At 38.3% G+C, this 26,263-nt stretch overlaps 1 protein-coding gene across 2 annotated transcripts in view; it reads left to right on the top strand.

Annotated features, from left to right (window-relative positions):
* MYO16 (myosin XVI) overlaps positions 1 to 26,263 on the top strand; it is a 363,582-nt gene that overhangs the window by 39,767 nt on the left and 297,552 nt on the right. Inside the window, exon 1 of one of the 2 annotated variants that reach the window (XM_015633135.3) lies at positions 10,861 to 11,243. The exons of the other annotated variant lie outside the window; for it this stretch is intronic. The gene's annotated coding sequence lies outside the window, so the exon portion shown is untranslated. Of the gene's footprint in view, positions 1 to 10,860; positions 11,244 to 26,263 lie in introns of those variants that run through there. 2 annotated transcript variants of the gene reach the window in all.

Genomic DNA, 26,263 nt, shown 5'->3' on the forward strand with positions numbered 1-26,263 from the left:
GCATCTAACTATTGTGAAAGATATTCAGAGTGAAGTTCAGAAATTGGGACAGCTGAATCAGCCACTATATAAGTTGCTGAGTGCATCTGGGAGGAAATGCTTCTCCAAGGAAGTGGCAATACCACAACAGGGCAGCTGCAGAGATCAAGTGCCGACTGAGGATATTTATCAGTGCATTGTGTTGCTCTGGAGTTATGAGAGGGATAAAATTCCTCTTTAAAATATTTTTTGTTGTTGTTAATAGTGAAGAACAACATTGTTTTATTCTGTAAAACTTTCTTTATATATGTACATTTTTAATTCTCCCTCTTGCTTCTGTTTTCTTAGGGCATTAAGTTGGCTTTTTTTTTTTTGCACAAACTGGTGATACTGTGAAAAACCAAAGGATAGGTATTTATAGATGAAGAAGGTGGCCATTTTAGTTTTGAAGCTGAAATAATGTACTAGAACACAACAATTATTTCTTTTTCCCCAAAGAGACAAATCAAAATTGATGCCAATTTTTCTCTCTGAAGAGTGAATGAAAAAACACTCAGGAGATTTCTCCCTCTGTCTTCCCTTTCTTCCAGCAAAACCAGGCTCCCCATGAACCCCCCTCGATCTTACATCCTGAGAGACCTAGTTTAAATATGAAATTTTATTCAGAACTGAATAAAATATAAGATCCTAATCATATTTCCCTACAGTCTTTCCTTTTACCCTGAGGAGAGTAAGATTGTGCCTTCTTAAAATGAGAGAATTAATAATACTCCTCTCTCACAGACATGCTGTCAAGAGAGATCTGTTGTGACTTAGAAGTATAGGCTGGCAGGCTGCCCTCTGAGCTCAGGAAGGCATGGCACCATGCCCAGACTCTTTTTCTCTGGGCTTCAGCTTTTTCACTTGGCTGTGCAAAAACCAGTCAATACTCTCTCCTAACCTTGCTTCTCCTGCTGAAGACCCATCTGTACCATCCAGAGGTTTCTGTTCTGTTCACTTCGATTTATGATTCACTTCTGCTCACCGTTGTCAGCTCTCTGCCTGTAGCTGATGCATCTTAACTTTCTTACAAATACTGACTTCATTCAGCTCAGCTGTTGCATGGCTTTTCCAGCCTCATAGTACTTCTTGATGAGCCTCAGGTAGGGGATAGCTAATCCTCTGGACATTGCTGTAATAATGATCTGGCTTGCTTTATTATGAGTTCAACCATTCTGGAAAAAGCTAAATTATTGGGTGCTTTGTTAGTGTATACTATATAAATACCTTGAATCAGATTGTTTAAAAATGGGTTCAATTTCCTGTTAAGTGATTGGATTGTAAGAAGTTATAATAACTCTGTAAACAGTGACCTTTTAAAAATATGTTTTTTCTTTTCACTCTAGTAAAATGACTTATTTTTTCTTGGGTTTCTGTTCCTAATGAAGAAAAAGGAGTAACTGCAAGCAAGGAGGTGACACTAAGGAGAGAGAATACCATGCTATTGACATTTTAGAGTGATCCAAAATGAATACTCAGTCAAACTGAACAACAGTGAGAATGCAGAAGTTTTAATTGTAACTTTAGTTTTCAGAAGTTTTAATTGTAACTTTAGTTTTATTTATTTAATATGCAAAATAAATCACTGAAAATATTTTACAATACTGAAATTTGAAATATAGGATATATGAAATACAGAGCATTATATCCTCAATCTCTACAGATGGTAACTTTAAAACTATTATGATATATACTATGTGATTTATTAATATATGAGCTGTGCTCAGTAATTCGGAGATGAAAATGCAGAAAAAGCTGATGACAGTCAATGAAGGTCTATCATAGACTGTTAAGCCTGCCTCATCAAGACTTACATTAATTAGCAAGACCTTCCTGCCTGATGCTGCCTGCCTGCCTGCCTGAAGTAGTTTGTTTCAGCTTTCTGCACCTGTGTGGTATATCTTGCTAGTTCTAGGCAGGATATAAAGGCAGGTGACACTGCAGCCACCTCTCCTGACATCACTGTGTCAGGAATCACATTTTCATTTGAATTTGTTTGTCTGGCAAGGAAAAACAGGGCCAAAAAGAACACAGGCTATAATTCCACTTACAGACTACTGCAAACACAAACTATCTGATGCATGTCACCCTTGGGGGAGTTCTACTAGGATTTTGACAGCTACACTTTTAGAGGTCCTGGAGTCATCATCAACAATTCCCTAAATTCAGCAGCTTTGTTTGTAGCAGCACCAGTCAAAAAAAGTTGTTAAAATATTTGCCATCATCACGAAGGCTGTTGAGAACAAGACAGAGTGTCTGCTCTGTTTTGCTGTGCTGTACAACATTAATGTGCCCAAATCTTGACAGCTTTGTGCAGGTCTGATTTCTGCACCCCAGGAAGGGTAGTAGAGAAACAGAGAGGGGCCACTAAGTTGATGAAGGGGAAGCATCTGTCTTTAAGGACTAGAGTCACAGGGAAAAGATGAGTGAAGTTTAACATCCTAGGGCTATCACTGGAGCTGTATGGCATTTGAACTTTGGAGGAGATAGGCTTAAAACAGATGAAAATAACTTTTTTTCCTTACTATAAGAGCTTGTGAATGTGGATAATGTAACATTATTAAAGAAGAAAACCCAAAGAAACAGAAAGTCAACAAATAACTGGGGGGTAGGGCCACAGATACTCCAAGGAATAGACAGAAGTACACTCTAGTGATATTACAGATGTGATGACCAATGCAGGGGATTGTTTAGGGAATAAGCTAAAGTAGATGGGAGAAAGGAAGTCAGGAAGCCTCAACAGCTCTTCAGTTGTCACTGGACAAGACAGAGTGATGTGCAAAGTGGTCTGAACTTTTTTTTTTTTTCATGTTTGCTCACAGTGGTCACAAGGGTTTGATGATAAATTCATTTGGATGAAAAAATGTTTGAAACTAAATACTGCTCAGAGAATATGGTAAGACATAGTGATCTTCCTTTTAACTGCCTAGTAAGATGCCAAGATCACTTCTAGGTGTTTCCTGTTGGGCTAACCTTTTCCAGTGGTTGAGGAGACAGGTTTTGTAAATAAAACCAAAAATGAGCAACTGATATCACTCTTGGCCAAAATAGCCATTGCCTTTTGTAGTCAAACACTGTCCTTTCATTTATAAACATACTATATTCAAGCCACTAAAGAAAGTCACCTTAGATTCACAGGTTGCAGCCTATATACCTACCTCAGAATATCAATCCTCCTGTTCCCAAGCAACTTAGACAAAGATGTTTTTATGCTAACTTATCAGAAGTTGTGAGCATGCAGTTTGAAGTGATTCAATTGCAGAAATATAGAAAAGCACCATCAGCCAGCACTTCTAGGCTTCCTAAATGCAAAGTAAAATGCATTGGAAGTGTGAAGGGCTTAGCTGTGCACATAGAGCTAACTAGGTGACAAGCATCAGGTTAGAGTAACTTAATAATTTTGTTCACAGGTTCATGCCAGAATGTGATAGACTTCACCCCTCCAAAACTGCTTATAAGATACTGATTTATTGTTTTGGGGTTTTTGATGGCCTTTTGCTTTTTTGTTAGGGGGTGGGTTTTTGTTTTGCTTTGTTTCTGCTGCGTACCTCCATCCCATAGTAAACTGTGATGACAATTCACACTACTGACCATGAGATGTCTGCTTTTCAAATGTGTGTATGAGCGTATCGGGACATAAACGAAAACTCTGGTTAATGATCAACATCCTTCCTTGAAACTGACTATAGAACAAGGACCTGTGAATTCATTCAGCTGTGGAGATGCTTAAGAATAGGTTTTCCCCTGGATACTTTTTAGCATCACTCGACACCACGGACTTCAGCAACACAAAACTCTAAACAAGGGTTCATTACTCTATGTGATACTGGTTGAACCAGTGTTGTTGGTGTCTTATTCTTGATTAAAATAATTTCATAAGTGGTGGACAGTTGTTTGAAACTAAATACACAGGTGGGTTTTTTTAGGGAAAAAAAAGTGGTTTGCAGCATTTGAATTCATGGCATATTCCTTCATGTGGAAGAAATATCCCCAGAAATGTGACTGAGTATGGATGGATGGCTGAAGTATGTGCCTTTGTAAAAAGAGACATGTCTCAAACCAGCACCCACCCTATTGGTTCTCAGAGACTTCTTCAATCATCCTAAGATATTTATGTCAGGGTGCTCTTTGTTTGGACTGAGTCCATCCAAGAGATTACTGAGTCTTTAGGATGAAGATGATAGCTATGCGTACGCACTGTCTAAATAACTTTGTTCACTAAGTTTGAAAATTGCTATCAAAGCATATCTGTATGGGAAATCGAAGTCACAGCATGATATGAAGTACCCAGAGACCCGAAAGTCATCACAAACTGGGGTCATCTTTCTTAGTCCATGTTTGGGAGCTCCTGTACAGTAGAAAATGTAGAGTACACTCAAGAGCCTACTTTACCTCCCCTTTACTGACTTAAAAATAAGCAGGCTGTTGAGGCTGCTGCTGTTTTCTTCGTATCACTTAGGCAATTTCCTTATTACTGCCTCCATTCTATATTCTTCTTCCCCAGCCTAAGTTTTGTTATGACATTACTGTTGCATGCAATATCTACATATTTTCCCAATGTGATCATTTGAGTCTATTGAGGTCTGGGTTTTACTCCCGAGTTTTTATGAAAGACAGTAAATATATTTTGAAAAAAATAACTAAATATAATTTTACTTGTGGGACACAGAACTGCAATTCTATCCCTCACAATTTTATTTTGCTCTCTCCTTTGGGACATGTTTCAAGATATTAACCATCTACCTGGGTTCCATATATGGTAAAAGAATACAATCTAAAGTGTACACTGAACAGTGAGATTATAATATCTACTGCTTTAAACCAAGTGTAAACAGAGCTAGTTTTGGTGATGAAACTGTTTACTGACTGCATTGCTACCTCATTACAGAAAGACTAATGGTGCATAAGGGTCTCCTTGCTGGTTTTGATGGATGTTTATATAATACTTCAGTTTTGTAACTTTCCCATGTCTTTTATTCACCAGTAAGTTATTGCTAGGTTGCTGTAGACAAACAAAATCCTCATTCCTTGTTTGGAAAGGACAGTTTTAAAATTCTGCTTCTTTCTGTATCTGTGTTGTTTTATGCTTAAATTGCTTAAAATAGAAGGAAGTGCATGACAAAAGGCTTGGATTATGTAGGAACAAACCTGAAAGCATGCTGAGAGATGCAAAGGAAGAGCAGACAACTAAACCAATTGTCACTTAAGAAAAGGCTACTTTTGAACTTGGAACTCTCCATGCCAAACCATAGGGTGTAGTTAGGACATTGCAGTGGTCTGTGACAACAATTCTTGTAGGAAACTGGGAGAGACGCTGTTTTTAGTAGGGACTAAATAAGTATAACTGAGGGGAGAATAAGACTCATTTCAGTATTAACATGAGCGTTTTTCATCAAAGTCTTAGAGTTATGCTCAGTTTTCATTACTGTGCATGTGTCTCTGCTGGGAGATGAAAGAGATCCTGCAATGTCCTGTGTGGAAGCTTGAAACAAGATCAGTGTTTATGAGGTTGTGGGGGAAAGGAGTTGACCAAGACTGATGTAATACAGATTGCAGAGGCATTCTGCTCCTGACTTTAGCCCTTCATGCTAAATGAACTTTACCACAAAACCAGCTTTCCAATGTTGGGGTCAAGCTGATGGCCAAAGGAAGCTGGACAGCCCCTAGCTCCAGGTCTTGTTCTCCCCTGCCCTGGTTTGCACAGGCTGCACACAGATGGCAGCATCCCCACTGGTGCTCCCACCAGTGAAAACAGATGGCAGTGGGCAGCTCTGCCTGCTCCCAGCCTGATGGACCTGCTGTCCACTTCACTAAAGCTCTCTGCCATTATTCCTCTTTTTGCCTTTCACCTGCATTAAATATGTTTTCTCATTTATCATGGAGGTGCATTTTATCCTGAAGAGCAGGAAAATGACTGCATGCTCTCTTGCAGTTCATACAGTTTGGGACATGGCTTTGCCAGCTGCATCAGTCATTACTCACTGCCAAAATGCCAGCTGAGAGGCATGTAGCCAGTTTTTTGCTGAATTCTGTCAAGGTGTTCTAGACCAGTTTTGTAACTATTTTTTTCAAAATCCTTATAAAATAATCTGTTTGAAAGCCTTGTATGACAGGCAGCAACTCCTACAGTTCTATTGATCAAGGTTATAACAGTGAAGATCTGGGAAAGAAGCCACCCCTTAAATCTGGAAAAGCAGCAGTGGAAGCTGGGGAGGTTGCTTCATAGTCCTATTTACTGGTATTTCCATATTTACAGCATCTATTTTTAAAATAAGCATTTTACCCTGTTTTATTCTGTCTCAGTATTGGATTTGTATTGTTCTTGAACTATACATACATTTTTTTCAATGCTTCATAGCTATGCTATGTTTATGTGGCTGGAGCGATCCAAACTGCACAGAGTATACAGGATGTGCACAAAAATAATAAAAAACCCTATAATATAAACAGAGTGACTCAGGTGTAAGCCCAGAATATTAAGTTGAAATATTAGTGTAAAACTTAAGTTCAAGAGCCTAAACAGGCATGAATAAAGCTTCAATACTGTGATTATGTCCACGTGGTCCTCAAGGTCTTTTAGCTTCTCAGTCAGTGGACACCAGAAGCTGGAGCCAGCTACTCTATGCACCAAAATTAATTATGGCTCTTAACCTGTTTGGTTGTCTGAATCTGGTCAGATGCAAAACTAGACTTAGAGAAACATTTAATAGTCTTGGATTTGATATTCTCATGTGGGTGTATTTCAAAATAAATAAGTATTGCGTTGGGTGTATAGTTCATGTTAGGTACTTCATGCATTAGATTTTTGGTTTTTCTTAATGTATGCTGTAGAAACTGGGTTTCCTAGGCAACTGTGGCCACCTTGTGGATTCCTCAAAAGAAAATTATATCTTATATTATAAAAAAGTAGCTAGGACAATTTTGATAATTAAAAACTATTCTGTTGTGTTGTTAGTCCTGGTTAATAGCTTTCAGTCAATAATTTTTATTCGTTAGATATTAATTATTCTTAGTAAATGTAAGTAGTTAATTGTTGTTAGTAAGTGTAAGCAGAAGTACTACTTCTGCTACTAGGACAGCTAAATATATGCTTTCCACTATAAAGTTAACATTTTTCATGAAAAGATTATTGAAATTTAGCTGTGAAGGAGGAGAAAAGAATCATTTCAGTCACGCTGTAACATCTGTCTTGGAATTGTGGTTAATATCTCCCTCACTTCTCAAAAAGAGATTTCTGGGAAAAAACTGAAGGGGTGAGTTGACCTTGTTTGCCTTCTGGATGTCCACCTAGCTGCTCTTTCCCTTGCCTTTTTCAAGAGGAAATGAAGAAAATAATACAAATCTAGTAGGTCCAGATAAGGACAAGGATATCTGTTACCATCATGGGTCAAAACAGACCAGTAGCGTGCCCCACTGAGGGCATCTTGCCATGTAAATCCAGTAAAGAAGACAGATGAGGCAAAGCAGGATATTTCATTTCCAGTATTAGCCTTCTTGCCAGGCCTGCTCTGTTGCAACATTTAATTCTATAATAAGAACATCAGCAGCATGTGTGAAGGTACTTGGCCTGGCTAATGGAGCCTCAAGTGGCTCAGGCTGTGCAGCCAGAACAGGTTTCTCATGGAGTGAGAGACTCCAGAGCTGTCAGACTTCTGGACACCTGCAGTCAAGATAATTAGAAGCTTCAGGATCTATGACACTGGTACAGGTTAAGTAACGGGGATGTCCAAAGTGCCCCCTCATGGCTAGCTACTCCAGCTTTAGACACGTTGGTACTTGAGGCTTCCAGCCACCTACTGGGAAATCAGGCAAGATTTAATTCCAGTTCTTTGAGAGTTAAATCCAAGGTGGTTCATTAAATCAGGTGATGGCTCTTTCTGGTGTAACTTGTTTTGCCAGAGAGTTTCTGAGTGGCTCCATTTCTGACCATAAAAGTGAGTATTTCTTAAGCTACTCTGAAGTGGCTGCCAAAGTAGAGTAGTGGAGGCAAAAAATAGTTTGAGGAAGTGATTTGAAATTATGCTAAAGCCTGTTCCAGAAGATAATGAAGAAGGTGATTGTCGTGGTTCTAAAGCAGTAACTAAAAAATTACTAGAAAATTTATTTATTTTTTGCTGTGAGATATGGATTAGAACAAGAGCAAAACAGGCTTAAAACTTAAAAGGAATAAAGAAAGTTTATTAACAAAACTACAAGAATAAGAACACCAGAATAAAACTTGTAGAAAACTCCCTTTCTCCCCCACTACCTATTTCTTTGTTCACATGAGAATATAGAGACAAAAACTTTGGAACTTTGGTGTTTAAAACAGTCTCAATTCTTGCTAGAGTCTTTTCATCAGCTTTGTAGAGAAACAGAAGTCTTCTGCTAATCTATGGAGTTTCTCACGAGAAAACCATTTCTGTTATAGCTTTCTATTTCTCTGATGCCAGCTGCCCGAAAATCTGCCATCAGTCTTCTCCTCCCATTTCACATCACTCTGAGGTGTGTATGGGTCATGAGTCTAGGGATGTTGTTTTAAGAATGAGTTATTCAAAGGCAAAAGTTCTCTTCATCTGTCTCTGTTAGCCTCCCTGGAAACAGAAGTTTTCTCTTTGCCTCTCAAGGCCCTAAATCTTCAACTATTACTTCTCCCCTCTCTGTTCCAGGATTTCCACTGTATCACAACTACTCCACCTTTTGCTCAAAATCCACACTTTGAACACTTCGATCCTCCCAATATACTCTGTCATGAATTAAAGCTTTTTTTCAGAACACTATTGTTCATTTCTATAGCTTTCACAGAAAAATATTTCAGCTTAATTAAAGTATCTCCTTATTCTTTCTTCTCTATCTAAAACTTAAGTCTTTTCTTCACTGTCTTTGATGGTTTTATGATGTCCTCTTCATGTTATCTCTCTCTTTTTCTCTTCCTTCTCTCTCTCTGGGAAAAAGGAGTAATCTGTAAGTTTTATCCAGGTAGTAAAAGAGTTAAAGTCTTGGAAAGCTGCAGATGTTCATGGTGTCAGGTTTCAGTCCAGCAGCAGAAACTACAAACCAAGCCAGGCCGGCCGGCTCCGTTTCTCCCCCCCCTGCCCTCTGCGGCCTTGTCCGGCCTGGAGGGGGAGAGGAGGCCTAGACAGAGCCTTGTTACCTTTCCAGAAGCTGGAAACCAAAAAGAGCAAGAGATCTCTGGCTTTACATCTTAAGGTGGTGTTCACAAGTTGCTCTCACTTCTGAATGGTTAAAACCACCTCCAGTTCTCAGAAATGACCGATAATTGGTCACAAGAAAAAAACTCCCATCAGCCACCAGCAGCTTCAACTTCCTCACAGCTCCCAAAACTATCTTAAAGGTAAAGTCACCTCATGACAGTGATACATGTGTCATGTGTGTTATTCCCTTGTGTCATTACTTCTCTCAAGGTTGTGCAGCAGCAATGAGCTGTTATCATATGACACTGTAGTAATGGAGAACTGTGTCTTGGTGAGGCCAGATAGAAACAAAGCAACTCACCTGCAACTCAAATAGAATGCTATGTTAGGGATACACCAGGAAAAGGCATTCGGGATTTAAAAAAAAAGAAAAAATGGCAGTGTAGTGTAAATTGAAAAAAACTCCAACCCAATTTTTTTTTTTCATTCATTTCTTTTATGATTATCCTAAAATACAGTGTCTTAAACCGCGTATATTTTTTCTATTCCTTCATTTTACTTCTGTATGTCCTGCTAAAATTAATTTAGATGCTTATTAATTTAAAAAATACTTGTGGTCCAGAGACCTTTCTGTAACTGCAAAACGGCATTTTTTTTTTAAAACAAAAGAATTTTTTTTCTACTTTTCACAAATGAGCCCATCAGTCATAACTGCTACACATTGTCTACAAATTCCCTAGAGGATTATTTTACATATTTTTGGATGCCCTAGATTCTTCGTGTTTGCTGACATCTAAAAAAGTTTTTAATTGATCAGCTTTAATATTTATTTAATGTGTTATTATACTTTCTATAGCCTTTTATTGGTTTTTCTTCCTGAATTCTCTTTGACTGAACAAAATTATTTCTTTTTCCTTCTACTGACATTAATTTAGTTAACTCACAAAATATAAATCAGGCTTACACATTTTCCTTGAGTCTTGGTTACAAGAAAGAGCTCAAAATGCAATATGATGGCATGGAGAGTGTATCTGTAAGTTGTTTTCACAGTAGAAAGAGAGCTTATGCGTCAGACGGACAATATATAAATGACAATATTTCATGGTAATGCCCCTTTCTTAAGACTTTTTGTATTTCAATAAGAATTTAAATAAAAAAGAAAAAAGTTTTTCTTTTTGATGCATTTGTGTTCCGTACACAATGATTTTTTAAAATAGTTGAAAAGTTAACCTTACAATCATACCTACACACAGATCCTGCTGAATCAAGCAGATACCATTTACATTAGATTAACTGAATTAGAACCTATATCATAGAAACATTATTATAAGTAGAAAAATCATGAAGGGGATTCTTCTTAACCAGTACTTTCTTCTGATAGATCAGTGGTGTGAGATGTGAAGTGCTTAACAAATATGCAAACTTCCATTAATACCAAGAGAGTTTTCTGGTACAATTTGACCTTCAAGAAAGTTTGTTATAAACAGTGCCAAGCAGCCAGCAGTGTTAAGAAGAACATCTGAAGAACGGTGTGAGATTGTAATTGTAAACAATATTGCAATCTGCTTCATGAACAATCTATGGTTTGTCTGTATGTTTTTGTTCCCAGTGTTTAATACTGTGGGAGTGTTCTCTGTTGCTTTGTTCACTGTACTTTAACACTATGCCAAGTTTTCTGACTTAGTAGTAGTGAAGTGTTTCTAATGACTTACCATGGTTTTAACTATGGCATTGTTATCTTTTGTTTAGGTGGTTTTGGACTTTTGAGCCCAGCACTGGATACCCGGGGGTTTATTCTTTCTAGACCACTACGGTCAGGAACATAAGGATATTGGCAATTAAGTGGAAAAACTTAAAATAGTCTGCTGAGGCAGGACATGTGCAAGCACAATGTGTTTGAAATGACTTTTTTTTTCTTTGAGGGGAGGAGGCAAGAGGAGTATATCCCTCCCATCTTTGAATTGCATGATTTTAAAGGGAGGCTGATCAAGTCTCTGAGGAAGAATCTCTAGATGCTACTCAGTAGCATCAGTATCAGTATGAGAGATCATATAAGTTTCAGGAAATGCTTTGAAAACAGCTGGAGATAAGGTAAGTATCAGGTGAAGAATGAGTGCCTGAAATGCTTTTGTTTTTTCTTAGACTGATGGCCCCAGCTGGAGCTAAATGGGATAAATAGTTCCGTACAGTGACAGTGTTTGAGGAAATTGGTGTTTCCCCAAAAGAAGTAAGGACAATTATGAGAGGATGGGGGATAATGTTTATTTTCATTTGTTAAAGCATACTTTGTCTTGTGTGGGTTGTTCAGAATACAAATTTTTGATGAAAATTACCTACTAAAGTTGTTCTTCAATAGAATTTTCTCAGAAACATTATTAAAATAATCCCTGAAACTCTACTTCAGATCACTTAACTCTGAGCTTCTTCTGCATGTGTAACTCCTGTATAGAAGGCTTGTGTAAATATTTCAGTTTTGTGGAAAATGACTAGGGTACAGTGAAATTACTGGTTTGAAATAATTCAAGAGGTTTGTAGCACTTTGAAGGAATTAGGGAATTTAATGTGTAGAGAGTCCAAGACTAGCTGGAACTCCACTATGCTTGTGCTGCACGTTACTGGTAGTCTGTAATTCAGATGCTGTCTAAGCTGGCTTCTGGGAATGAGTCCTGATGAATGAAACAAAGATGGCCAATTTAGTCTCAGGCAAAACAGGAACTGCAATCAATAGAGTTAGACCTTTAGATGAGGTTTCCTGAAAAAACAAGCAGTGTAGAAAATACGCTCCCAATCCTGAACTTAGTTTAAAGGGGAGCTTTCAAACAAATAGGATCTCCTTTAAAAGTGTCAAGTGGCTATTTCAAAGACACTGTCCAGAAGAGCTGATCTTAGAGGATGCATTTAAATGTATAGGAGTGTAAAAATGTCCAAACTTGCTTTTCATGCTGGTCTTGAGGGAAGTATTTTCTCAAAATTTTAGGTATATAATATTTCCTCCAGAAGTACATGCTTTTTGGGTGTAAGGCAAATATCAGCCTGGGAGCAAAGTAGTTTTCTATAAAATTGTCAGTGGAGAATAAAATGTATGTAGTTTATATTAACTGCTTAAATTCCTGCCCACTGAAATGTGGCTGAAGATGAAACATGAATCAATTTGGACCTCAGGTGTACTTTTGCCACTTTGGATTCTTACTTTTGCAGTAGAATTGATCAGTGGAAAACAGCATGACAATAACAAGGGTCTCAGTCACACTGTGGACTCAAATGTTGATCTTTATTTGTCATTGTTAAATAACAGAATGGAAGCAGTGAAGCACAAATTCTCAGCAGAGTCTCAGTTTTTTTTTTTGACAGCTGAAAAGAAAGATGCCTGTGCCATTAGAAATTGATGCTGCAGTCCCTAGAAACTTGACGGGGTTTTTTGTGCAAAACAGAAAAGGGATAAAATAAAAGATGACTCTTGCTTGCAGTCCCAGGTGTTGTGACCATATGATCAAAATGATGCTATCTGTAATTGCAAAACTGGGATTGAATCAGCAGAGAGATGACATTAAGTCATCTTTTTGTCTCAGTACTCTCTACCTTTGTCTCACCTGGGTGCTCCTACATACCCTTGGATATAGTTGTCTTCACAAACACTTCAGCTGTGAGGAAAGATCGGGTGGAAGGCAGCAAAGGGGGAATGAGGCATGGCTTGTCAAGCTGTTGATGTTGTGCTTAAGTGAATACTCTTGTATTGTAGTATTCCCACAGTCCTGCTCTCTTAATTTTTTTGTTTAGCAAGCTGGCCACAATACGCTGTCATTCCTATGCAGGCAATGGGCTTGAGTTTATTCCTGAGGGCAAGGATTATTATACACTCAGGTTTCAGCCCATTGCATAGTAATGATGTGGCAGCGGTGCTTGCCCAGACCTAAGCGACATGACATGCTTCTATATTCTGCAGTTCTGACATAGTCCATTTTCTTTGGTAGTTTAATCATTCCATAATACTCAAATCTTGTCTATTGCCTATGATTAAGAAAGGAAGGGGCGGTGGTAACTGTGGAAGAGAAGCACAGACAGTAAGACCCTTGTTCATTTGTTGGGTTCTTTCTCTGGAGCTGTTGTGAGAAAGTTTTTCTTGGGAGTTTTGGATGATTGAACAATAGAAACTAACGTTGGGGGAGGGAGGGAGGGAGGGAGGAGAGCGAGTAGTGAGTCACACTGTGTACTGTTGAATTACACTGGAAACTCTCACGAAGGAGGATTTTTAAATTGCTCCTTCCAAATTTCTTTTTAGTTTCCCTGTGAAAGTGCTATGCTGTTTCCTTACTAATCGGGCTCGGTTATATCCCAGGTCACCAACATTCATGTGTCCCGAGTTCTTCTGGCTAGTAAAATGATTAATCAACTGTGCTTCATCAGTTTAATGATATTTAGGCTTTGCTATTACAGTTTTGCAATCATTTTATCAAAATGTCCTGGACTAAGTAAACTTGAGGCCCAGACCTTGTGTCAGCATCCAAAAAGCAGTTAGTCTTTATACCCCATCTTCCTACTATGCAGGGTCAGTTTCTATTTTCCCTATTAAGACTAAACGGGTTTATACTAGTTGGATAGAAAGTAAGCAATTTGTCATGTAACTAATTTGTTTCCAGTATTCATATTCTCCTCTGTTTGCTCAGAGGTCAAAAGAGGGCTATGAAGAGCTGTGCCTTTAAAGCAGCTTTTATTAGAGCTAATTAGGTGTGTTATTGTCTTGTAGAGAGGCTTTTGAGTACAAGTCAACTGTAATCCAGGCATTGCATGAAGTTTTGTTCTGTCAGGTTTGCTGTCTTAGAGTAACTACTGGCACATAAAAAATTATAGTAAATACTCTTTCCTGTTGCATACCATTTTCTTTTAATCACCTATATTAGGCATTATAAAATGCAGACTAAACTGTCCATGTGTATTTTCCTGCCCTTTTCATTTCAGTTTCCCTTTGTGTGTGACAAATGAATACCACTTCTATGATTTTTTTTTTTCCAAAGGTACACCAGGATTCTTTCAGTCTTTGTTAGAAGCCAGCAGGGAGTGTTTCACTCCCAAGCAAAGAACTTGGACTCATAGTTTTGAAAGAAGAAAAACAGATTTAAGGATGCTTCCCATAAGCTTGCCTGCTGCCATTTTCCATGGCAATTCATTAGCTGCTAGGAAAATGTAAATGGGCCCTTTGGAGCTATTATTCTGACTGCCTTATGCTGGAATTTTGTGTTAAAAGTGCTACACAGTGCAAAGTTATCTTACATGGATGTGGTTTGGCATATTTTAAGGCTTTTGTTTACTTTCTATGTTAATAATACTTGTAGGAAAATAGCAGAGAAAAAGGACATTTGTCACATCTTTGGCAAACACTTTCCTCCGTTTTCTTTGTTTTAGATAGCAAGTTGAAAACTTATTTTGCTGCATTGGCTTATGATGTTCACTCAGTCATTGCTATTTAATAAAGTCACATCAAGATGAGTACTTTCGTATCTAATTGGATTTTTAAGCTCATAAAAGAATGTTTTGGTACTTCCAAAACTGTGGACCAGTAATACAGTACATGCAAGTTTTACTACTGTGTAAACAGAAGAACTTTGAAGTAAGACTGTTTCTGCAAGAGTGTTTTTAATGAGGGAAAAGATTTTGGGTTTTGAGTTATTTTTATTTTTCCAAATCAAGGCTCTCTTATCTGGTCTATTGCTTTATCTTTCTGTGATGGCATTTCCCAAAGGAAATGTGATTATGTGTGTATTTCAGATTTCAGTCACCTTAAAGAGCTAGTTCATCTCCTGCTCCTTTTTTTTTTTTTTTAATAGACTTCTAATGCAGGTATAATTGTGTTAGCAGTGTTCTTTGTGCTACAGCTCAGTTTGGAACTCACAGACAGGTTTTCAAAGCCAAAACTCCTTTCTGTTCCTCTTTTGGCACAATTGAACAAAAAAAAGCATAGTATCTTCTTGTTAATGAAAAGTGTTAAAACCGTATGTCACAGTGCGACTGTAGAATGCTGTGAAACTGTCACTGGGGCAGTCCATGGGTCATGCTGGCTGTCTTTGTTTTGTTTTATTTTTAAATTCTCTTTTCTTTTGATTACTCTTTACTTTGGTCTATTTCTTTATTTTTTTATTTTTTTAACAAGATTCATGTACTGGACTCTTTCAAGCTAAGCCAGGAAAGTATTACCCAATGGGAATGTTTGTGTTCTGTTTAAATTTACTCACCCAGAACACAGTGAGCGGGTCACTTCTAATCCAATATTTTTTTCAGAGCACTGTAAAGTTCATAGTAGGCTCATACCACTGCTTTAACATTGTCTGAAAAAGAAAGAAACAAACTCAAAATAATAAAAAACCCACAAACACATGCAAGTGCATCATATATTTTTAAATACATGAACATTTGTTTGATAAGGGAGAAATATTCAAGTGTGCCATTCTCAAATAACTCCATTCTGATTAGTCCTACCTTGTTGCTGAAGTTGTATTTAAGGAGAAATCACTCACCTTGGTTGCTTAGCTAATGTGTTTCCTTCCTGCCAAGTACTTCTGCAACATCTGAAGCATAAGCTGTTAATTCAATATGGCCTTCCTGTTCATTTGATCTATCAGGAGAAAATTTTGTTATTTTGGAGGGTATCCCAAAGTGAGAGAAAAACAACACTGATTTTTATTTTTGTTCCTCACCTTTTCTGCTCTTCTACTCTTACCCTTCGCTGTTGCTGTTTGCTGTCTGTGACACAGGAAGATTTCGTAGGGTTAAATTTTATTATTATACTTTGAAGCACTGTGGGATTTTTTTCTTCTGCATTTCCAAAATAACTTTTAACCTTAGGAGTTGCAGTCAGTCATCGGGAGTGCAAGAGATGGTGCTGCACCAGGCAAGGGGAGGGAGATGGGCCCCAGGCTGGCCAGTGGATGCAGCGTGTACCAGAGGTGCTGGGCACCAGCTTTAGCAGGGAGGAGTGTGAGTGGGGCAAGGTTGGCTTCTGGGGAAGTGAGAGCAGTGATGCTGGAGCAGGTGCCAAGGCAGCTGCTGGTGTTGCAGGCAGCTAAAGGCCCTGGCCTCCATATGTAGTCAGATACAAAGCATTTCAATGAGAGTCATAAAAAATATGAGCCCTGAGAGGCCTGAATTTACTTTTACATGCATCTGTGTATTTCTTCCGTGGAATTCAGGATTGGTTAGGTGTGGTATGATCCCAGTTCTTCCCTCCACTGATTTGTTTCTTATCCACTGCCATTGTTTCTGCTTGGTCCAGCTGAACAGAAAGCCAAGTATTGATGTTTACACCCTACCTTTTCCTTTGTACAAATCTAAAGTGAAGTTAGATGTATGTAGGGAAGTGAATTGAAGCATATAGTTACATTATACCTTGGTCCCCTGAGGATTGAGATAATTGGAGAATTTTCCCCAAGAACTGAGGATTTTAGTGTTTATTTCTGTGCTGCTATGAGGAGTGTTCCCTGAGGGTCCTTGAGGGCAGTCATCTGTGTGTGTAACCTGCCTCCTAGGAATTGTGCTTAAGGATACTCTTTAGCACATGTCATGGAAAATCTTCAGTGCACTGCCAGTTAACAGAACCTTACAGAGGACACTTGGCAGAAGAAAGAACAGACTTTGTGTTTCCTGCAGCATCCAGTTACTCAGTGTGTCAGGATAGAGTTGGTGGTGATGATAGTGAAAAGAAACAACTCGCAGTCTTTTCTTTTGGGGTTGTTGCAGTACAGGCTATAATGTCTTTGCACCAGGGAATTGGGGATTTGTGAGAGTGGCAGTGTAAGAGTGATATGATTACTGGGTACCATGTGATCATATTATTACTGGGCACTGATGTGAAATAGGAAATAGTCTCAAGAGCACTCTAGAAGTAAATATAAAGCAGGTCATTCTAGGAATATTTTAATATGGTAATACCATTGAGTTTTCTCCTGCTGATGCTGTTTTGGAGAGGGGGATCAAGGAGACTGTTTGTCAGCATCCCAGATGTTTTAAACAGAATTTACCTGCTGTGAAGCCAAATATTCAATATATGCCATAATGGTCCTTTAATTTTAGCGTGATAACTGTGTAATGCTGACGGTAGCTTAAGTAGGTAACCCAAAGGAACCTCTGTAAAGATTTCATCATGATTAACTCATTTGCCATTAACTGTGGTATAGAATTAATGTGGATTGAGAATTACATTACAATTTACTAAAATACAAGATGGAAAATAGCTAGTAAGCCATCTAACCATCCAACAAGGAATATCTATCACTGCATGAGAATTAAAATCAGCAAAGCAAATGACATGACTTGTTATAGCAGCTGACCTAATGTTCCTTCAAGCGTCTCCGAAGCATGGTAATTCCAGTGCAAACATAAGTGATGTGGTTCTGCATTATGCATAGTTTTATTCACCCCTCCCACATTTTAAAAATACTTGAGTAGTTAACTTGCTGGCAGCAGAGTTTTGAACGCTGTTTGCCATGGCAGCTGTTTGGCAACTGGCTCTATAGCAGGGATGAAACAGCCGGCTTCTGGCAGGTTGGCAGCAGGTCCTGGCAAAGAAAATGAACTAAAAGGGGGAAATGACCATGTCAACTCAGGATCCCATGTGCTAAACCCTCATAGCTGTGCAGTAGTTAACACTTGGTGTCTGCCAGCTGAAGAAGTTGAAAATGCAGGTTAATTTTTTAGAAACAGACAGAGTCCCAAAGTTGATTTGATTCTGGGCATGTAGCAGTTGGAAGCAGCTGGTGTGCTGTGGTTTAAGCTTTTTACGTTCAATTTAGTTTCACTGTTTTGCCCTTTGGACTTGGTTATATCTAGCACAGTGTCATGTCTTTGGACATAGACACCCAGCACATCAGGGTAAAAGCCTGCTCTCTCATCCATGCTTGCAGTCTTCAATACACTGTGGCTTTGACCACTTCTTGAGGTCCCATTTGAAATGCATATGATTACCAATGTTTAATAATAATCAACTTTTGTGGTGCTGAAGTATATTTTTCTCATTCTTCTGCTACTTTTTGTTTGTTCTTTCTTAATATTCTTTCACTGAAAGCAGGAGGATCTTTTTATAAACTTGAACATACTTTTGGAGGCCTATGTGGGGACATCATTATCAGCCAAAAATAAAACTTCAATGGGTGTGCAAACAGACTGCAAGCTTAAGGATCTGGTGGGATACAGTGTGAAAAAAAGGCCTCAGGCAGCTTGCAGAAGGGATATGTGCGTGCTCCCACGTTTCAATTAAAGCCTGTCTCCGATTTTGCAGTGATTTTCATTTGAATGTGTGATTTCACTTGAGTTGGAAAGTGATATAAATCTGAAAATAGTCATGTCATTTTCTGCTTTGAACAAACTTAAATGTTTTGTGTAAGATAATGCCGTAGGAATTCACACACTGATTATCCTGTTCAGGTAATGAGAAAGAGTAGGAAAAATCAGCAGGCTGGAGATAGTTTCTAAGAGCACAAAGTGACTACCAAAGTTTTTTATTTTCTTGATAGACATGAAAGCTAAAAAGCTTGTCTAGCAAAAATAATCACTAGATTTTAAAAAGGAGAGAAACCCAAGCCATGTTAATGTGAATATATGTCCCTTTTTTGGCCATCCTACAGAAAAGGCTCTTTTTCCTGGGAAAAGAGCCTTTGAGTATGGTGCTTGTACCCTAAATTGGAAGAGGGGTGCTAGTGGTAGGCTGTAGTGAACTGTAGTGAAAAGAAAGAACCTGATTGTCAGACAGTTTTCTAAATTGTATTTGTATATTGGTCTTGGCATAATTTCCTCTTAATCCATTGAACAAAGAATAAAAGTATTATTAACACAAATAGAACTTTGCTACTCTGTTCTATCCTCCATCTTTTTCACAATGGAAATTTTTCACTTCTGGAAAGCAGTGCCGCAGAAAAGGACTTGAGGGTGGTGATGGAAGAGGAGCAATGGCAAGCTGAACATGAGCCAGCAGTGCCCTGGCAGCCAGGAGGGACAACCCTGTCCTGGGGGCATCAGGCACAGCATGGCCAACCCAGCAAAGGAAGGGATTGTCCTGCTCTGCTCTGAGCTGGGACAGCCTCACCTCCAGTGCTGGGGGCAGTTCTGGGTGCCACAGCATAAGGAAGACATTAAACTATTGGAGAGTGTCCAGAGGGCAACAAAGATGGTGAAGGGCCTTCAGGGGAAGCCTTACGGGCTGAGGTCACCTGGTCTGTTCAGTCTGGAGGAGACTGAGGGGAGATCTCACTGCAGTTACAGCTTCCTTATGAAGGGCAGAGGAGGGGCAGGCACTGATCTCTTCTCTCTGATGACCAGTGACAGGACTTGAGGGAATGGCCTGAAGTTGTGCCAGGGTTGATTTAGGTTGGCTATTAGAAAAAAGGTTCTTCCCCCACAGGGTGGTTGGGCACTGGAAGTTTCCCCAGGGAAGTGGTCACAGCACCAAGCCTGACAGAGTTCAAGATGCATTTGGACAATGCTCTTGGGCACATGGTGTGATTCTTGGAGATGTGACTGTGCAGAGCCAGGAGTTGGACTTGATCCTTGAAGATCCCCTCCAACTCAGCATATTCTGTGATTCAGAGATGATGGTAGGGATACAATATGGATGCTTAGAATAATATTTAGTTTGGATTAGATACAATTAAAATCATCTATTGGAACTTTTATTTTCTACATAATTCTTTTTAAAAAAAGGCACCTTTCAGAAGCCACCATAGAAGGGACAAAATTATTTAGGAATAAGATCATTTGTTCAGTTTCTCTAAGAAACTTCAAGCCCAAGACTAATTTTCTTGGCTCAACCCTTGTTTTCTTATTCTCCCAGGCCATTTGCTCATTGTCATCTCTAGTGGGAGTAAAACAGTCTTGGGAGCCAGGATTTCCAGCATAGGGAATTCTTGAAACAGTGACCTGCAAGATGCCTTTGTGGGGAGGGCTTTCCTGGAACTGCAGTCCCTAGAGACCTCAGGATTCATGATGTGGAGGCAGTCCAGATGGCAGGACTGCCTGGAGACACTGCAGGCTTTGTTCCCGTTCAGGTCACCAGCCAAGCTGGCAGGAAACCTGGCAGGCTTTTGATAGGACCTGCCCCTCTTGCAGCCAAGTCATATATTGATCATTGCCTCGTTGTCTGTGCTGGTGTTTTGTTGTGTTTTGACCAGGAAATCTATTTTGGGGCCTGAAATCCTTTCCAAAAAAGAGGTTCACTTATATGAGAAGTTTCCACAAAATTTTCCAGGTTTTGTGAATTGGCATTGTATCTCAAACCCTACCAGACTTCCTTTTATCCTGTTTCTAAAATGGATAGCTGAATGACCATCAGCTACAGTTCTAGACAAGAAGAGGTCAGTTTCAAAAACTCTCTTTTGATCTATCTGGAAATTAGGCAGAAAGTAAACTCCAGGTCTGATGCTATCTGTACAGATGTGTCTGTCTGACATCAAAATATTGGCCTTTCCTGGTAAGGCTTTTTTCTTATGCTACCTTAAATTTTCATACAAAATCTAACCCTCAATTTTCTTAATTTAACTTTCATATCTACTTTTTTTCCCTTCTTCTAGGTGTTTCCACACAGACACACACTTCTTTTTTCTAAGCATAACACTACTTCTACTTGAAGTTAGAGGTCAGACCTCTAGTCGTATAAGCAGTCTCCAAGACATGAATGTCAGGAAAACCATAGACTTGTGTTTTTTATTTGTTTGTTTTCATGAGTTCTAATGAAGTTTTAAAAGTGATGTAGTAGTCTAGGAAACTTTGGATTTTTCCTAAATGAAAGAGTGCCAGGGACTAATAGTTTCCTTTTGTGAAATTGTCTTTATAGAGGTGGCTCAAAAGCAAACCATGTCTGATACTTACTGGTGATGTGATAGTTTGCCAGAATGGATGTTGGAAATGGGTTTTGTTGATTGCCAGAGGAAAAAAATACCCAACTGACATTTAACTAAAACTTGTGCTGCCGCAAATAAAAGTGATTGGCAATATATTTGAAACAAACTCCAGAAAGATGACATCAGTGATCAATATTTGACAATGAAAATGCTTGTTTCAGTGAGCAAGTCTTTGCTATGCCAGAGAGATTAACATTAAGACATTATAATTATAATTTGTTTTGGCAGCTATAATTAAATCCATTCTTACTTCCTTCTTAATCTTTACCTTATGTACACTTTGTAATGAGAAATCAGAATTCTGGGTATTTTTTTTTTTTTGTTAGCGTATTTATAGAGAATGTCTATTTATATAGATGTTGTTTCTGTCTTGATTTTTATATTCCTTTGAAATTTCTTGCTGTCCTTTAGACCACATACCAATCTTACAAGGATCAAGAATCACTTTATTGCCAACCTGGCCAGCAGAGATTTTAATGTACAGTTTCATAGAACAGTTTATAAACCTCTTTCAAATTGGACAGATGAACATTACTGTTTGTAGTGGTTTAGGTTCACAAATCAGCACACTGTTTTTACTCTGTTATATGTATTTTTAGGTTTTTTCAATGGTTTGCTTGTGTGCATCCTGAAATCTTTGCAATACTTCTTTAACTGTAAGTGAGCATATTCCTCTTGGATAGGTTTTTTTAATTTTAAATTGCAATTTTCTGAGCAGCATATTGGCATGAAAGAACTTGTGCTGCAGATTTTCCTTTCAGACTTAAAGAAAAGCATGTGGCATGTGGCTTGGGAAACTGACCAAATGCTGTAAATTCCCTCTATGCTGTTTCTATTCACATCTTTATTGCCCTTGTGCTCTGGGGAACATCCTTGCATAAGCCCACCTGCCAACAGCATCAGTCTGCTAAGACAGTTTTGGGTGGTCTTGGGAATACAGAAATAACTTTCAGAGCACCCTGCCAGAAATACTTAAACCTAGTGCAGCAGCTCTTACTGATTTGGCAAGTTTCAGGCTTTGAAGAACAAAGGCATACTCCTAGTCCCTGTTCCATCTTCCTTCCTCTGGTACCTGTATTTCAGAATCTAGCAGCATCAGTCTCCCTCTGTCCTAGGAATGGATTTCCTCTAGCAGACGTTGCTGGTGCTGTTTCATTTGTCAGATTTGCTTGGTGCACAGGATCCCAGAAATGAAGAAAGTCTATGACTTAGGGTAGGTACCAGAAGGCAAAATACATTATTATGTCACAGCTACCATTACCGATCAGCACAGGGTCCAGGGCACACATTTTCATTTTCTTGGTGAAATTAAGACTTTGGTCTTCCTTTTGAGATTATAACAGCTTTAGGAACACATTTCCTATCATTTAGCACCATCATTTCTATCTTCCTCACTGAGACATTGTTACTGGTCAGGAAAGGTAAAGCACTTGAGGAAAAAAGTACTACATGCCACTGCAAGATGACATCCAGAAAGTAATCAAGCCATCTCCTCATCACCCTGTCTTGAATTCTGGGTGTAAAACATGTTTTAGGTGTCATTTGCACTATGGCCTAGAAGGGTGATTTCACAATGTGTTTCAGATGGCTGTCACCTGTACCAAGAGTACAAGTGGAAGAGTGTAGCTGCTATGGATATACATAGTCTGTTCCGTGCAGTGTCAAGGTTGTGCTCTGTACAGATCTGAAGACCAAGCTGTTCATCTAACACCATAGATCTCTGTGTTCTCAGACCAAGATGAGGTTCTCCATCTCAGGAACCTTTTATCTACCTGCTTAGATACCAGTTTTCCAATCCAAGTTGTGTCTTTCTCCATAACCTTTAGTCCTTCTATGCTGTTTTTGATCTCAGCACCCTAGTCTTAACATAACTTTTAATTTTACATGTCCCTAATAACAGTATCTGTGCTTGCTAAGCTTGCATAATATATTAGGAGTGGAACTGTCTTCAGTAAGACATTTGAGAAACCTTGCACAGGATCTAACACCCACTAGTCAGTGGAAACATTTTCATGACACTTTTCTTGACACTATTCAGGCTTTTAGTAATTATTTTTTAAAACTAAATGTCTATTTAAAATTTCAATAAGCCACAAGGTTATGTTGTAGGAGTTGCTGTTTGTTTTACCAAAAAGTTAAATGTTTTCACTTTAAGACCAATTATCTAATATAATTTGTACACTGCACAGCTGGTACCCTGGTGATATCTCTGTCCCTTTGATTACACAGCCTGACCATGCTCCCCTCACACCCCCAGAGCTCTCATTATATCTGTGGGAATTTCGCACTGGAGACTGAATACAATAAGGCCATTCTTGAATATACATTCCATTGTAATTCTTTGGCTGTAAAAAGATTTTGATTTAAAAAACAAATAAATGATAAACTGTTTTTATAAGAGCAAATAGGGAGGATTAATTTAATCTCTAAAGAAACTTCTCAAGATTTTATATGTAATACAGGCTCTATCTAATCCCCTCAGCAGTATATGTTAGCATTCTTGCCTTATGTTTGCTGCCATGACTTATTTGATTTAATATTATCCTGACTCCAGTCTACCGTACATAACAATTCCAGGCATGCTTTCCAAGGTAATAAACTCTAAATTAAATAATTTTCCATGTATTTTTAGTATATGATCTTTTATTTTCCTCAAAATTTTGCTGTTATTGCATATTCTAATAATAAGATTGTCTTACAGAGAACAAACTAAAAATAATTCCTTCATTTTTACATAAATGGCATCCTATAAAGTCTGAGTCTAATGATCTGAGGTAGAGAATCTTTTCCCAACACATGGACCCACTATAGACAGGATTACCAAAAGCCTTTTCTTTCCTGAAGGTCTCTTTCTAGTCTTTGCAGACACATCTCTTTCTCTTTAATGGCCTGATCCCACAGTTCTGGTGAAATGTATTGAAAACAAGTTTTCACACATATCTTTATCTCCTTTATTCTCAGAATTTTGCACATCTTTCTTTCCTTCTTAGATATCTTCTTATGCTCTCTGGTCACCATTCATGGTTCTTATCAAGGGTTATTAATAATCTCCTAGTCAGGTGGAATATTTTCTCTCTGACATCATTGCCCTGTCCCTTAGTTTATGAACATTTCCTTTGTTCATGTGTTAATGACTTCTATCCCAACAGATAAAATATTCTTCCTCCACACTGTAAACAACAATAATTCATGAAATAAATTAATTTATTCAGGTTTAAAGATATTGAAAAGTCAGACACAAGGTGAAAAGAAATGACCTGCAAATGTACTGTTTTTTATGGTGGTTTGTGTTTTTCTCCCAGTCTTTCTGAATTGAAGGGAGCTAAGCATGTGAGAAATAAGCAGAGGATGCTGAATGAAAGAGTGTTGTTTCTGGAAGAAGATGGCTTCAGCTCTTAGGTTTAAGAGCATACAAAGCAAGCTGGGGACACTTGAAGGGCAGAGCTGAAAGTGTCAAATAAACCGAAGCAGTATTGCTGCTTTTATCAACTGGAGTCATGCCTGGTGTTTTCTGTATAAAATAGAATATATCAAATAACCTGAACTCTATGTTTTAAAATATTTTAATTTTTATAGCAATGGGTAAAACATACTTAGTATTTTAGATTTGGGGCAAATAAGTAACTATAGTAATCCACTGCCAGAGCTGTTTGCATATTTTATAGGAACAGATCATATGCTGGAGTCATAAAATGACTTTTGAAATAGGAAATTATTTTTTTTATTAATTTTTAAATAATAAAAAATAAAGTCAGAAACTCAAGTTAACACAGGTGTTTTCTTGATTTTATACAGGAATTTATAAAGGATTTTGCTTAAGAACACTTGGTTGTTCAACAAACTCATGTGGTTTTGGAAATATTAAAGCTTCTCCAAAACTGTTCAAGTTGTTCAGAGATTCAAAGATACTATTGAAGCTGACTGGAGCCCCATTTTCCTGTAAATGTACAGGTAGTGTCCTTGTGCTTATGATTTTCGTGTTTTGTGCCAAAGTTATGGTGGAGTGAAATATTCCCACTGATGACATTTCTCGTATTACTGCAAGTGTTCATACCTGCACCAGGAGAAGCTGTACTCAGTTCTCAGCAGCTTTCTCTATGCAGAAGTAAATAACTTTTTATTGGTCTGTGATCTTCCTTCGTGGTCAAACAGATTAAAGGACTTGAAGATGCATTTGTCTGGTGCCTCATCCTTATGCATAGTTGTTCCTATGTCTCAGGTGACTTTTAATACAGCATTTTCAGTCTGAAACATGAGGAACAGGATGGGCTGGTCACTGGGGTGGCTGCTCCCTTGCCTGGGTGCAGTCAGAGCACCTATGTGCAGTATCAGAGGGCAGGTTGTGGTGCTGTGCTTTAGGGCAGAGATGTTGGGACAGGCTCTTGGGACATCTGGATGGGCTGGGTTGCAACACTGTGTCGTATTTTTAAGTCCATCAGTTTGGGAGTTCAGCTGAAGCTCTGGCAGCCTGACAACAAAACTAATCCTCCCTTGCTCTTTGGGGGCTGCAGATACTCGACTGCATGTGTCAGTGTTGTTGACAGGCAAAGCAGGGGGGCTGTAGTGGAACAACACCCAGTAGGATACCCACATCAATAAAATTCCCCTAAACATTGGCATTATTCCTTAAGAATAGAAGCAAAAAAATTCATCATAAATTCTGTGGAAAACACATATGCATATATGTGAGAAGGGGTGAGAAAGATAATACCACCAAATGTTTCAATCCCAGTATGTTTTTCCTGTGAATCAGATTATATCCATGAAATGAAAAATACCAATCATGGTAAAGGAGACAAGTAATAATTTAAAATTCCACATAAATTCAGGGTAACTGGTTTGTTTTTATTTTACAGTCATTTTATAGTGACTAGTTCAGGAGAGAAGTTTTCAGTCGATTAGCAGCATAACAATTTTTTTTGTACACCTTTCCCCTGACTACTTATGATTTATATATTAATTTCTGTGATTACCAATACTATGTCTTATATAAGTAGGTCTCTTATTATTTTTTTTTCAGCTTCTTGCAAATAATGTCCTGTTGATAATATTTGATACCTGTAAAATGTGATTTAGTTCTTCAGTACTCTTCCTGAAATCACCATATAAACGTATACCTTAATATCATTTCCATATAAAACTTTGGTCTCAGTTATTTGTGTTGCAAAGCCAGCCCTTGATATGTAAATCTTATTTGTGAAGCATCTGTCCTTTATCTCTCAGTTAAATATC

Source organism: Parus major, chromosome 1, assembly GCF_001522545.3.
Source record: "Parus major isolate Abel chromosome 1, Parus_major1.1, whole genome shotgun sequence".
Taxonomy (NCBI): domain Eukaryota; kingdom Metazoa; phylum Chordata; class Aves; order Passeriformes; family Paridae; genus Parus; species Parus major.